This window comes from Mixophyes fleayi, chromosome 2 (genome assembly GCF_038048845.1).
Source record: "Mixophyes fleayi isolate aMixFle1 chromosome 2, aMixFle1.hap1, whole genome shotgun sequence".
NCBI lineage: Eukaryota > Metazoa > Chordata > Amphibia > Anura > Limnodynastidae > Mixophyes > Mixophyes fleayi.
In genome coordinates, this window is record NC_134403.1 from 264,405,873 (window position 1) to 264,421,109 (window position 15,237).

General features: G+C 38.7%; 1 protein-coding gene across 4 annotated transcripts in view; it reads right to left on the bottom strand.

Moving 5' to 3' along the window:
• Positions 1-12,992, bottom strand: part of BLACAT1 (BLACAT1 overlapping LEMD1 locus) — a 31,193-nt gene extending 18,201 nt beyond the window's left edge. For 2 of the 4 annotated variants that reach the window (XR_012688133.1, XM_075196132.1), the window contains exons 1-2: positions 12,791-12,992; positions 11,800-11,981 (exon numbers count right to left, since the gene is read on the bottom strand). The gene's annotated coding sequence lies outside the window, so the exon portion shown is untranslated. Of the gene's footprint in view, positions 1-3,968; positions 5,614-8,895; positions 9,128-11,799; positions 11,982-12,790 lie in introns of those variants that run through there. The other 2 variants (XR_012688134.1, XR_012688135.1) reach the window with 2 other exon arrangements.
• Positions 12,993-15,237: the final 2,245 nt, after the last annotated feature.

Consider the following 15,237-nt stretch of genomic DNA (forward strand, 5'->3'; position numbering starts at 1 on the left):
TGACTGTGTCCTGTACATTCAAAAAATATCACAAATTAAATTTTCATTTTTAAGGTGCATTTGACTCGGGTCTGAGCACCTTATTGTATTTAAAATCCTTGTCATCTGGGATCGGGATAGAGCAACCTGTAACCAATCAGATCACCATCAGCAGCCAGAGATGAGTGTATTGATCTTGTGTGAGGCAGTGACCTCTCTATTCATGTGATGACGTCAGTGAGGACAGGGTTGCATGTGCCATGGGTACAAGTGTCATGATGTGATGAGGGGAATGGAGACAAGAGGAAAGTGGAAGGAGCAGAGTTCTCACACCTACAAACTTGTGCAGAAATATATCATGTTGTCTAACGTATTTCTACATGAAACAAACATCCAGCATTCAACTGTTTTTTCATCTTTGGGTTTAGTTCTCGACTACTTCCTGTCTACTCTACAAAACTGCCTGGACAATGAGCAGCACAGTAGGGCAAGTACAATAGAGTTTAATTATGAAGAAAGAGTTGGGAAGGTGTGAGATGGAAACAGAGAAGTGAGATGAGGGACTAGACAGAGGACAGAATATAGAAGATATATGGATTTGGAAACACACATGGTAAGAAAAAAGAGCATGAATGCAAAATAATAGGATACAGAAAGAGATAAATATAAAATGTATAATTATGGTAATAAACATATACAAACCCTAATACTGCAATCTCTTATGTATTTTATAACATTATTTTACACCACTTGCACAGGGAGAGCTCTCAGAGGTGGGCCTGAGCTATTTTTATCTATAATGAGCTCACAGTTCTAGGTCTTGTTTCTGGGGTTTTGTGACTTCAAGACAATTAAATAACCATTCAGACAGAGTGGGATATTAGAAACCTGATGATATTGCAGCTCCTTATTGATAAATGGCACTCATAAGGTCTGCTTGTCACCTTAACGTCAATAAATAGAAATTATAATTAAAACTAGTGAGCTCTATGGGACGTGCTGATCCATTAAGTTATATAATATACAGTATATTAAAATAAATATAAATGTAGCCATAAAGGATGCATAAATTTACACATATGTTAGAATTAATAAAAAAATTAAATTAAAATGTAATGAATGTCTGTTTTCTACACAGAATCTATTTCTATAAACATGTATGTATAAGCACAGAGGCAATTTTGAAGCAGATGCAACACCATTTAAATAGAGCGATGTGAAGTCACCAGCAGCTCACCTTTAATTAGACCCATCTTACTGCGTAAAGTGGAGACATCTATGTGGACAGCTGACATGGGAAATGTTTTTTGCAATAATGCTTTAAGTATACAAAAGTCAGGATGCTTAGTTTTAGATGGAGGGTCTATATATTGCCCCTAAATAATTATGTTAATACATTTAAAGTTTCGGAGATATACTTGTCTTTAAAAAAAGTCTGAAGTTTGCACAGATAGAAATTAAGGAACTTTAATAACAAACATCCCTGGGGGTATATTTACTAAACTGCGGGTTTCAAAAAGTGGAGATGTTGCCTATAGCAACCAAACAGTTTCTAGTTATCATTTATTTAGTACATCCTACAAAATGACAGCTAGAGTCTGATTGGTTGCTATAGGCAACATCTCCACTTTTTCAAACCCGCAGTTTAGTAAATATACCCCCTGGTGTACAATGATAGGAACCACCTGCTACACCTTTATAGAGATTTTACACAGACATATTTTTCATGACTTAGTCTGCTATGTCTTTTTTTTTTTTTTCGTTGATGTATTAATTCATGTATACACACCCACTCCTCGGGGCATGGCCAAGCAGGTAGCGTCATTTGACCCCCTGTCCCTATCCTGTCATTAACAAGTTAGCCTATTAAATGAGGGGGGGGGGGGCAAAATAACGTGAGAATCACGTTGCTAAGCCCCATCCCCCACCACATAATTAACGAAGTGGCAAGAATTCGGGAACTTGAATGAAGTCCGGGAGGACTCCAAGAAATTCGGGAGTCTCCGGGACATTCTGAGAGAGTAGGCAACTATGGTACAGCCATCTTTATAGATGCCACCTGTACTGGTTGTGTAAAACATATTAATTCAGGGTCTTATGTATTTTGCACAATGCTATAGCTCTTTGTATGGGATATGCTTCTGACATGAATTTTCTTCTGTTGGCATTCCTTTTTTCTGATCCGCCATTCATATTTACCTTATTTATCATGTGACATGCTAGAGTATGCAGCAGCATATTGTAACTGTGGAAAACATTAGATTATGCCTTGTAGGTACACATGCACGTGGCGATACTTACAGTTGAGCAGCGAGCACGTGGAGAAGTTAATAATAAAAGAGGTGTGTGTCCCCTGTGCAGTGCATGGCCTTCAGCCCTACGTGAGGTAGAAATGCAATCACATAGGAATAAAAAGCCATATACCACAGCAGGGAGATCATGAACATACAAATAAAATATATGTGCACATTCAGATGCAAGGACAGCTTGATTTTACTACAGACATCACTTATCTATAGATTTATCTTAATACAGTTATTCCATATTTACAACCTCATCCTAATACCCATAACATACCTATACCGTATTCTAAAACACTGACACCGCCTACTACACAAATCACATATTCACTACCTTATCTGACTACAAAGACATCTCTTACAGGGCCGATCCTTCCTAGGAGCGTTAGAGACAAGGGGCCTGATTCATTAAGGATCTTAAATGAAGAGGATCCTTATTTCAGTCTCCTGGACAAAACCATGTTACAATGCAAGGGGTGCAAATGAGTGTTCTGTTTTGCACATAAGTTAAATACTGACTGTTTTTTCATGTAGCACACACATATCAACTTTAAATTTCAGTGTGCAAATAAGCTATCAAGTATTTGTGTGCTACATGAAAAAACAGTCAGTATTTAACTTATGTGCAAAACAGAACACTCATTTGCACCCCTTGCAAGTAACATGGTTTTGTCCAGGAGACTGAAATAAGGATCCTCTTCATTTAAGATCCTTAATGAATCAGGCCCAAGGTTCTCACCTTTCCTCCTGGCCCCCAACTTCTAACTTCTTCCTGTACTGTGGTCACTAGCTACTCTACAATAATTAATTGCCTGAGTGCAAACAGACATGAGTGTCCTGAGCTCCTTCCTGTCATAACTGTAGGACAGGAATAAGAATCTTCTTCCCCTACCCCTCTCAAGATGGCGATAGCTGATGATTATGAAACAATTTTTTTTTATTTGAATAGAGCATTTTTTCCAAAGGTAAACATTTTAAAATAATTATTTTTTTATTTACATTTTTTATATATTTTTTTTTTTAGTTTTTGTAGAAAATGGAACTGAAAGCCAAAGCATAGGCTTTAAGTCCCATTATGCATGCGTGAGCTATCCAGCTTGGTCATGCATGTGCATATGCCCTGAGACCTGGCCCGATGAAGTGGTAAGTTAGGCCCTACAGCTCCCAGGACAATATTTCTCACTCGGCTGATATTTTAATAATAAATTGCAGTGATCTATCATTGAAATAAGCGGTGATAGAAAATTTGTGCTAATACCGCAGATTAATAAATAGGGACCACACAGCCGTCACTCCTGCAGTGAATGTCTGGAGACCAGAGTGGGGTTACACAAGTATTGCCTCGGTAATCCTCTAACTCCTTTACCTACCACCTTCTCCAAATACCGAGACATGACACACCAACAGCAAGGGCATTTATGAAAGAGCGTCACCGATAAGTATATATACTTACCTCCTCCTTAAAGGCAGTGATGTGACACATAACACCCATCTGCTTCTAATATAAATACACTGTGGGCGTAAATCATTAACAAATGCAAAATGAACGTAATGTGCCTGCTGTAAACAACACACCTATATCGGGTATATGCACGTCTGTATTAAACAAGGAGCAGATGTACAGATACGTCTGATGATAAATATGGGTTTAGGTCTGCTCTGCTGTACTAAATGGGACACTGCAGGATACGTCCAATACATATGTAGAATATAAAGTCACAAAGGAACGCAGAGAAAGAAAGAAAATATTCAATTAATGTCACCTGGTAATAATATAGTCATTAATAAAAAACATAAAAAAAATTGTTTTGTTTTATTAGTTTTTTTTGCATGAAATATATTTATTAGGATGGAATTAATGTTTACTGTACATAAAATACATTTTTACAGTTGCTCCTGATTTCAAACACATGTTCTAGCATTCATACTTAGCGGTCATCACTAGTAATCGGCACTTCCACTAGACATGTAGCTGGTGCAAGTGATACTGCTGAAAAACAAGTACCTTAGAGATGCCCAAACCTTGAATTGGACACTGCTGCTGCGTGCATTCGAGCTTGGCACACCCTTACTGTGCAATGACTGCGGGTATACTCCTATTCCCCTCTGCAGTCCGCCCATGAAAATGTAGCCTGTAGTAAGTGACCTTTGCGCTTGAAGAAGAATCAAAAGATGCTGCGTTCTGTGACGTATGGTCTAAATCAGAACAGGCGCAGAGTAACAGAGTGCATTATACGCTACTGTATATTTAATACTATAGTACTACTAGACATAATCCCATATCTGAGCCTTAATCCTAGTATGCAGATATCCCATACCTACTACCACAACTGAGCACACAGACATCACATACCTATTGCCTAATCCTAATATACAAGTACCATATATTGTATATAACACTTTCTACAAACAATGCATACTTACCAGACATCCCATACTTTTATTAATAATAATAATAATAATAATAATAATACCTAATTTTAATACAGTGACATCACATTCTTGAGGCTTGCCAGTTTTCTCAGTTACCAATATTTTAGTACACCTCTCTACACAGTGCTTTCTGGTGGGGAAAAAACATAACTTACCATACTATAACAGAGAAATAATAATAGCTATATGTAAAACAGATACACAGAATCTACAAAGAATACACATATATAGAATTTAAGAGTTCTGGACATTTAAAAATAGAAGGTGAAATTAATTGCTAAAACATACATGTATTATATATTTATGCGCACTCACACACACACAAATGTACACAAACATGAAGCATGGTGCCTCTCGGGGGCTAGAAAATAACAACCAGAAACATCTGCGAAACTGGAAAACTCTTATTTGGCTCTATGCCAGAGACCTCCCCACCTCAGAGAGAAGCCCTACATCTCTGACGAGTAGACCCCAACAGCTTTGTCTAAGATAGCTCACCCCCACCATAGCTTTACCTGTTTCTATACAATCTTCATCATTTAATCAAGCTAATCAGAAAACTCATGCTTTCTCCTCGTCCATCTTTTTGTATTAGTATATTGTTTGTCTTTATCTTGCAGTCGTGTGGTCACCTTTCTCTGTCCATATCTGTATTTTCTTTTTTTTTCCCTTCATATGTGTGCTCTTTCCTTCCTTCTATTCTCCCAGAAAGGGACCCATCAGGCCTGCAGCGAACACTTCAGATGTATGAAGGAGGGAGTATGGGGGGTGAAGAGGACGAAATTGGAGGGGGGAGTAGAGGGCTAGGGAGGCAGAGCTAGTGGGAAGGGGGGTCAGGTATTTTGCCTTCTCTATTCCTGAAGGAGCCAGTTAACAAAGGCTCTATTCAGCTGTTTCTGGTCTGTGAAATAGAAAATGCAACAGGCTATTATGTCAGCCCCATCTATACACCTCCCAATCAGACCACGGGGCAGCTACTAAACTCTGCACCTGCTTTCATCCTCTACTCACACTCACTCTCCACTCTGCAGGTGCCCACTACTTAGGTAGATACAGTTTCCTGCTATAAATGATTATTTAAAACCATTCAATACATTTACAAAAATGAAAGATGGAACAGACCGAATAGTAACAAACAGTTCATTATGTATTAAAAAAACATTTGTTTTCTAGTGAATTTTTAATATAAATGAAAGAGATAGATAGTACATTCATAAAGTAGCAATTGTTTTACTGTAACTGGACTCAAGAGCTGAGTAAAATTGTCAAGAGCTAGGAGCTCAGATAATGACACTTTAATTTTAACGTTATAACTGTCCAAGATCAGTCCATGTGTGCTCAAGTATATATCTACTTTTATATTTTTATAATTCCACACCATATGACCCACAGTGAAACTCCCCACCCCCATATGCAAGCACGCAACTTAGAGAATCGATCCACTGTTCTTCAGTGGGGACTTTCTAATGTAAGAACACTCAACACTGGTTCTGAAATAAGATCCTAGCAAGCTGTTCATCCTTGTGAATCTTAAATTGTGTGATTGTCAACTAGTTGAACTCCATTTGTATGAGGCTATTGAAATCTATGCACATGTACACACAAACTTACATCCTTTCCAAGCCAAGCTAAAAGGCAGACTTTAAACATGGACAACTTGTTTAATATAATAAATGGAAAAAATATATTGATCAGGTATTGCTATAATCTAATATACACAATACACAGCATCCGGCTTTAGGATTCTGATTAGGCTGTTAGACATAATAATAATTTGAAAGCCATGTATGCTGTGTGATAAAGAGTTTATCACAGTCTGTTTTCAAATTCAGATATTAAATTAATGTAAAATTTTGGTAAACTATTATTTTTTTAATTTTCTAGATAATTCCCTTTTCAGTGGGAAGAATGCCCAGGAGAACTAAGACCAAATAGGTTGTTCGTGATTATGATATAAAGAGAGAATCACTTTTATATTCAGACTAGAGCTACATCAAAACAAGAACAATAGTGGATTTAAACCATACTTACCAACTCCCGGAAACTTGTTTCCGGGAGAGGGGGCGTGACTGGAGGGCGGGGGGCGGGGCCAAAATGACGCGATTGGCCTCGTCCCGCCCTCTACCACCCTCCAAAATGGCGTGATTCTCTGTGAGATTGGGATGCGGGAGAAATGCCAGCTTGCCCGGGAGACTGACCCGAATTTCGGGAGTCTCCCGGACTTTCCGGGAGAGTTGGCATGTATGATTTAAACAGCTTAAAGTTGCTTACATATGGTCAATAATCTGTTACTTGTATGTGCTGAATTAGACAGGGCATCATTACATACGTGGTTAGATCAGTTCTCATGCTATTGTGACAGATAGGTTTTTTGGTTTAGAGTGGTGAGGCCTTACGAGGACTTGTCTGTCTCCTAGAGAAGACAATATTACTGGACTTACAATCTAAACAAAATAGCACCTTGACACATGGAAAAAGAAAATTTGCTAAAGAAACTGTTTAGCAAATCCTCTGAGACCAGATTAAAGCTGGGTAAACACTACAGTAATTTCATGCAATTATCGTGCAGATCACACGATAAATGACCACTTGGTAAGATATTGCATTAGTGTGTATGCTCTCATGATCATGTTTTATCGACCCAAAGCACATTGTATCATTTAAATTTGGTTTTCTAAACTTTCTAAAAATCAGGATCAACTATGGAACGATGACAAATGTGGAAGTGTGTACACACTCACAACCAGCAGTGTAGCAGTGGCAGATCTCCATAGAGTGTACAAAGTCACAATCTTTTCAGTAGATGATTATGAAAGATGAGGAGCACCGATCTGAAGGTAAATCATGTAGGTGTTTATGGCTGAACCAGCATACTCAATGGGACTTCCAGTCGTCAGTAAAAATTGTTACAGAAAAAAATCACATCTGCAGTAATTTTCTGTAGTGTGTACCCAGCTTTACATTGAAAGACAGACCTTGTAAAATTTCATTGACTTCTTTATGTATGGAGGACACCCCATAGTGATCATCATCATCATCTATTTATATAGTGCCACTACTTCCACAGAGAACTCACTCACATCAGTCCATGCTCCGTTGGAGCTTACTGTGTAAATTCCCTAATATACCTACAGACCGAGAGAGGCGGTTCTCATTACTGCGATTAAGAAAACCCCGACAACATTTACAGCGACATGGTAATCACATTTCCTGCTGTTAAGGGGGCAATGCAAGGAGGCACCGTCTGTAAAATGTACAAGCTTTTGTGAAAAAACATTGTACAGCCAGCACCTCCTTACATTGCCCCCTTAATAGCAGGAATAATAATGTCGTCCTTGAAACTGACGTCCATCTGTGTGCCGGGATTTTGATGTCTCGCAGTTGTTGGCTGTCAGTTTTTCAAACAGTCGGTATTGGCAGTATGTCAGGAATTACTGCTTCACGATTACCATGTTGCTGTAAATGTTCTCAGGGTTTTCTTATTTGCTCTATAGTACCCCACCTAGAGAGACTAAGGTCAAGTTAATAGCAGCCAATTAACCTACCAGTGTTTTTGGAGTGTGGGAGGAAACCGAAGCACCCGGAGGAAACCCACGCAAACACAGGGAGAACATACAAACTCCACACAGGTAAGGCCATGGTCGGGAATGGAACCCATCACTATTTCAGACAGCAAGGAATTTCAGAATTATCTTCATATGGTAATGGGATTTCTTAACATTCAATCATATTATGACAATTACCTTCACACAGTACAAAAATATTTGATGCAAGCTCAGGACCTTACAAGGTCAGGAAACACACCAAAATGAATTGAAAAGAGAGATTCAGATGGACACATAGATCATATAGAAGTATGAATTGTGGAACAGCTTCAGTGGAAAAGCGAATTTGTATGTTTGGTACAGATAGAAGTATACTCTTGAAACCTAGAAAAAGTGATAGCGATCAACAAATTACGTTGATAAAAACTTATAATAGCCATTGGACTAATGTATATTATAGAATCTAGAAGCAAAGGGATACCCTAATGAGCAAATCTCTTCAATAATATTTTTCCACCCACCCACCACGTAAATGAGGAACTAATCCTAATTAAAACCACTATTTGACATTAATATTTATCAAAGTATTGATGAATAATATTCAGAAAGTAGCTGGAATGTTTATACTTAACTAAATATGCCCATCATCCTCTCTGTCACTCCTCTGCAGCCGGTTGTCTTGTTAGAAGGGATCTGCACCTCTACCTGAGCAGTAGGAGTTTGAGTAACATCTTGGCAGACATACTGTACTGAAATGCACTGTGTGGTTGGTGGATTGAACCACATGTACAGGGCCAGTGATGTCACAGTAACTCAAAAGACTGCAGCCTCAACTTTTCCACTTGTATTAGATTCCATCAGGACACTGTCCTAAAGATGTGAGAGAAGCTTCAACTATCTGTAATGGATTGTAATGGAGGTAATACTTTACAGTAACAACTGCAGTGAAAAGTTCGCTTAACACTGAAATGTTTTTCCTTCATTGGTAAATATCAAAAAATGGCATGAAACTTAAGGAACTTTAGGAAAGGTATATTGCCAAATTGAATGCCCGGTAAATAAATTAGAAACCCCACAGTGTCAACTACAAAATAATGAAGTAAATTAACAGTAAAAGTGAGGGGATCATTTTTGTTTCAAGCTGACCATGAATATTTTCTTTTTGCCAAAATGAATAAAGCACCTTTTTTTTTAACCCCTTAATGCATAAAAATAACAGATATTTCGGCACTCATTTATGTAATGAAAAAATCTCAGTCTATAGCACTGACATTAATTAGCAAAACAAAAATTACATTTTACAAAAAATTATCTGGTAGTCTGAATTTCTGAGGCATTATTGACCAAAGTTTACATTTATTTTTTATTAATATCAGAACAATGAAATTAAAAAGAGGTAATATTTGTGCCAGCTCATATCTTTTCCCTCATGTACGGTGGTAATTCAATACTAGTGTGAGGCGGGGAATCTATCTTCAGAGTCTCAGTAAATACCTCATGTGTAATACAATATATCATTTCCATTCATCTGCAGTGTATAACCTTTGATTTTATAGATTTCTAGCCTCTCTGAAAATTAGCTTTGAGAATGTAAACTCAATATTCCTTACTTTGATCCTTTCTATAAATATCTAGAATCTGCTGGAGGTATGCAGCAAATATGCTAACGCACAGAGGATCTTGGGGAGGTGCCATGACAGGAAGTGATGGCACTAATGGCGGGATAGTCACAGTTTAGTTACAGTTTGTAGGCACAATTATTTTGGGAGGAACACTTTGCTTACAGGTGCTGGTCTAGCGGGGAGAATAATAAAGTCACACATCTTTGTCGCACTCACAGTTTGTTATGATGTCGTTCTATAGTATATGGGCTGTGTCTTTTGTGTGTGTGATTTGTATACTTTTCAGATATTCTTGGAAGCTTTGTCTTTTCATGTCCTCAGATATTATCGTTAAACATGCATTAAACATAAACTACAACTCATCCCACTCTTATATATACTGGAAAGATTAGGCAGCAAGTAAGGTGGTACCTCACATACTGTCAATATTGTGCATTATGACATAATTATATATATTTATTGACAATTCATAAATACAAGGCATAGTATATATCAGTAGTCTCTACTTTTTTATTTGATTAATTATTTGGACTATGCAAATATCAATTAGGCCAAATCAGCAGTGATTTGTTGTTTGGTTGCGGTCCTCTAAGGCATTTTTGTGGCGATCAACTTGTCTGTCAGCCCCATGCTATTGTATGACTTTTTTTCAATAAAAATTGCCCTGTGGGCATATAGTTAGAATATGCAGATGAAATTCTTTTTGTTTAGCCAAATTGTGTAATCTAACTCTTGTATAATTAAAGAAAATGATTGCTCAGCATTAGCTTCACCCACTAACATACACCTCTGTGAAGGAGGCTTGGCTAGGTGTAGGCAGCAACATTAGTGGGCTCTGTGACAGGTGCCTGATGGTGCCATTTGGCTGGCTCCACCTGTACATATGTCTCTCGGCATATAAAGAGCAAAGTGGATTATGTAAAAAGAAATGACGACACACAATATGGATAATCTCTGCACTTCATAAGCATATTTATACCATCCATACCAATTATCACCTGTTTTTCAGTTATCCTAAGCAGCCTCTCATATATATATATATATATATATATATATATATATATATGACATATGCTGGTCTGGACCACACATATGATGGATGGAGTAGTGTAATGCTGTCATTCCATATCTCATGTCCTAAGCTGTACCCCCATTTCTCTCATGCCCTATGGTCCTTCTCCCTCCTCCCTCTCTGACAATGAATACATTGGCCTTTCTGTCACATTTGGGTTATTGTTACCTCTTCCTGAGCATCTACAGCTAGTTGTCCAAGCAATGGTGTTATGTGCATGAGGTGTTGCTATCCAATAAGTGGTTACTGCCCTATCCAATCTTATTATTTTGATTTTTTTTCAAACTCAATAAAAAGAAACTGTTGTGCTGCAACACTTTTGAAATACCAGGTATACAATATATTGTAAATATACATCACTTAGTTTCAGTTGTTGGTCCCTGTGGCTGGGGAAAGCCCACTGAATACTAAAAATAAAACAGGTTTATTTGTTGGCCACTGGGCTCTATAAAATAAAATAAAGAACAATGTAACCTACAGTATGATTTCTTAATGTCCTATGATCACTTCTCCCCCCTCTCTCTCAGCACATCCATAGTTTTTTTGGTTTTAAATAAACAAACACCTTCTACATCTTTTTGCCTCACTCACTACCCTGTCCCTGCTCCCTTTCTGTCTCCCTCCATTTGTGTTTCCCCCTCTGTTAGGAGACGGCAGGATGGTCTGCGCATTTCACTCTGAGAGCTACTGCTTCACCCTTTCACTGCCACAAGACCCAACAATACATTAAGAACTCTGGCAATTGTTCTTTCTCAATGGAACATAACAGCTGTTAATATCTTCTTTGCTCAGGTCTCCCTCCCCATCTCTTCAACTCAATACAATGATGTCTTAAATATGATACTTACAGTGTTCTGTATTCAAGCTGTGCCAGCCTTGTCTCTGTCCCCCTGTCTCTTTGTCCCTCTCTTGCTGGCTGCAGAATATGTAGTGCTGTGCTCTCCTCCGCCTGATCCGCTCCTACAAACACAGAGGTCCCCCCTGTTTTATAAGGAGGGGCTGTAAAGGACAGGCTAGATAAGGTGGGAGCCTAAAAGGATCACAAAAACATGTCACAAGTACCTCCAACAAATATTTTGGTGACTTATCAACCACATTCCTATTTCCTACAAGAGAATTGGATAAACACCTCACACACACCATTTAAATGCTCTTGCTAATGAGATCAGAGGGAGGGCAGTCTTATTTTTGTGGTGGAAACAACAGTGATTATATCTAGGTGCAGTATAGGAGTGAAGATCAAGCAGTGAGGTCTTGAGAGGTTTGTGTGAGGGAAGAAATTTACGCTACTTCACACAATGTGGGTTTGTTGTGGCAATCAGAGGTGTTTGATGCTACTAGAGACTCTGGAGTTAGGTTTTTATTGGGCGATGGCTCTTGCACTTGTACACAGTTAAATAAGCATCTAACCATTTACACAAAAGTATTAACACAATCTTACACAACTAGACACAGAATTAAAACTTACCTTATAAAATACTATAATACTCTAATTATAGAAAAAAACAGGTAACGCATTAGAGATTAAAAAAACAGAATATTTAAGGCCCTGCCAATTAAACACAGAGTGTAAAGATGTTTGAAAGAAATATATACAAATAGTTCACTAAATATCCACATATGCACATGCCCCTACACATGACAAGTAAACCATATTTATAAATTGCTTACTATACAGAAGACTGTGTATGCAGACACAAATAAACATGTATAAACAGACACTCATGTACACAGGTTTCCTAGAGGTATAAGTACCCAAGCACGTTTTACACACTCATAGTGCTTTACTATACACACACACACTTTGCCCACAGACACAGAGATACTGAGTTCTCCTACCTTCTGGATGCTCTCTGCAGATTCCCAGTTTTATGTCACAGCTCCGGGATCCCTTACTGAGGAAAACCCACATACAGTGGCTGAGAATGGTCAGAGCAATGTAAATAACCAGTGGAAGGTAATGAAAAAGATATGTAAGAGGGGCAGTGGGGAGGCAGGTGAAGAGCGGGTGGGATTCCTTTTGCACAGGCAAGAATTGAGGGGGCAGTGGAGGTAATAGGAGAAGGGGGAGTGAGGGAGGGTGAATAGTCTATGTCACAATACATCCCAGTGGAGAAGCCTCAGAAAGATGCTACTAACCCATTCAGTACTGGAGCTCTGTTCCATACTCACCACATAGATGCTCTTTGCTTTCACGGTAATACACTAAACTGCTGGTATTTCTGGACTCTTAGTAGCCTATTCAATGATGGGATAAACCACATAAATGCCATCAATCTGCTCTATAATGAAATCCTTGATCCCATCTGCCTTTACACTTCGCTAATGCATTACAGGGTTTATAACTAACTTATTCACAGGAGCCTACTAACTGATTGATCACCACAAGCTGTCCTTGCCATTGTTGTAGCACTTTTTCGCTGCTAACACAGTGCAGAACATATCACATACTGTGTCTGATAAACACTGTGGCACTACAGAGCAACACAACAACGTATCATCAGATGCTACAAATGACTTAATTAATCAAATTTACAGATTAATTACTCATTGCTTACTAAATCTGCAATTCAAGGATTAACACTCAAAACTCTACCCAATTTTCAGTAAAGGGAGAAAATAGAAGTGGTCTTGAACATGAACATTTGAAAAATGAATAATCCAGGAGAAATGTGATGGCTTAAAGCATTCTTTATACACAGGCATCTATTTTGCCAGATATCATTGTATGGTTAATGCCAAATGTATTTTTTTCAGATTTAAACCATGAAGGTAAAAAACATTGTTTAGTTTTAATTTGGCTTTTCAATGTTGCTCTGTTAAAATAAATATAGTCCCACTACATTATACACAGCTGAAACTTCTTTTTAGAACAGTGGGACATATTAATCTGAAGGGCAAAAAACCCCATGTCTGGCAAAATATGGTGATTTCAATGGAAATAGGGCATCACCCTATACATCATACTTACCTACTTTCTCTAATCTGTTTCCGGGAGATGGGCATGACCGGAGGGCGGGATGGGGCGGGGCAAATTGCATCATTTTGGTCCCGTCCCCGCTGTTTAATGGTGGTTTTGTCGCGGGGGAGTCCGGGAGACTGACCCGAATTTCGGGAGTCTCCCGGACATTCCTGGAGAGTTGGCAAGTATGCTATACATCTAGGGGTGGCACGGTGACATAGTGGTTATAATTGCTGCCTTCAGTGCCAGATTAAGGGCCACATGGGCCTGGGGTTGAAAATGATCAAGGACCTATTGTGAGAAGTGCCATCCCACCAGAGGTGTGGCCAATGATGTGTGGGCGTGGCCAGTTGTGTGTGGGTATCGCCAGCACAATGGAGGTGCTAGTAAGTGCAAGCTGGAATAGAATGTGCATACAGACACATTAATGCATATTTTGATGCACATATGCAGTATTAAAGGTGTTTTTATGCAAATAAAACATATGTACACCCAATTCTACATTAGCCCTACTGTTTGTTGGCACATAGCAGGCAGTGTAACTGTCTAAGTATAGGAAAGGATTTTTTCCGCCCTTAAATTGCTTGTTGCCTATTTGGGGTCGCACTGCTACGTCACTAGCACTGAGGATCTTCACTAGGGATTATGTGAACTGCCAGACAACATCAGCAGTGCAGAGTATGCCAGCAGTAGGAGATACAATTAACAATATTTAAAGCAGAAGAGGAAATTCCTATTAATATATAAAGCAGTAGCATAAATAGCAATATTTATGTCAATAAAAAAAAAATAGTAGTAGTAAGATGTACACAGTAAATAGTTTTAGTGCCGAGTAATATGCTATCAGTAGAGGTGCCCAGTAAAATGCCAGCTGAGTTTTTAGTTATTAGTAACATACTTACAGGGGTAGTAGTGTCCCAAAATATATGCCAGTTGTTCCCAATCAGGGCTGCCAAGAGGAATTCAGGGCCCCGGTACAACAAATCCATGGGGCCCCCCTATAGTTGAGTAAGCCCAAAAATTTGGGATGGGTGTGGTCACGTGGCAATGCGGCATTGGGGTGTGGCTAGCACATCAAAATCACTAGGTCCTGAATTCACCGGAGTGTGACATTTGTCCAAGCACTCCTGACTTTCAGGACATCTAGCACCCTTGTGTAGTATAGGAAGAATGCAGTGTGTACAGAAAGAGTTCAGTCTTGGCCTGCGCCCACTGGGCTCACCAAACATTGGCATTGTCCCTACTAGAATCACAACATTTCACACACTATGCTGCTCTGTCCTACCTGTTCTTCTCACTTTCACCACCTGTGGCTGCTGGTTTC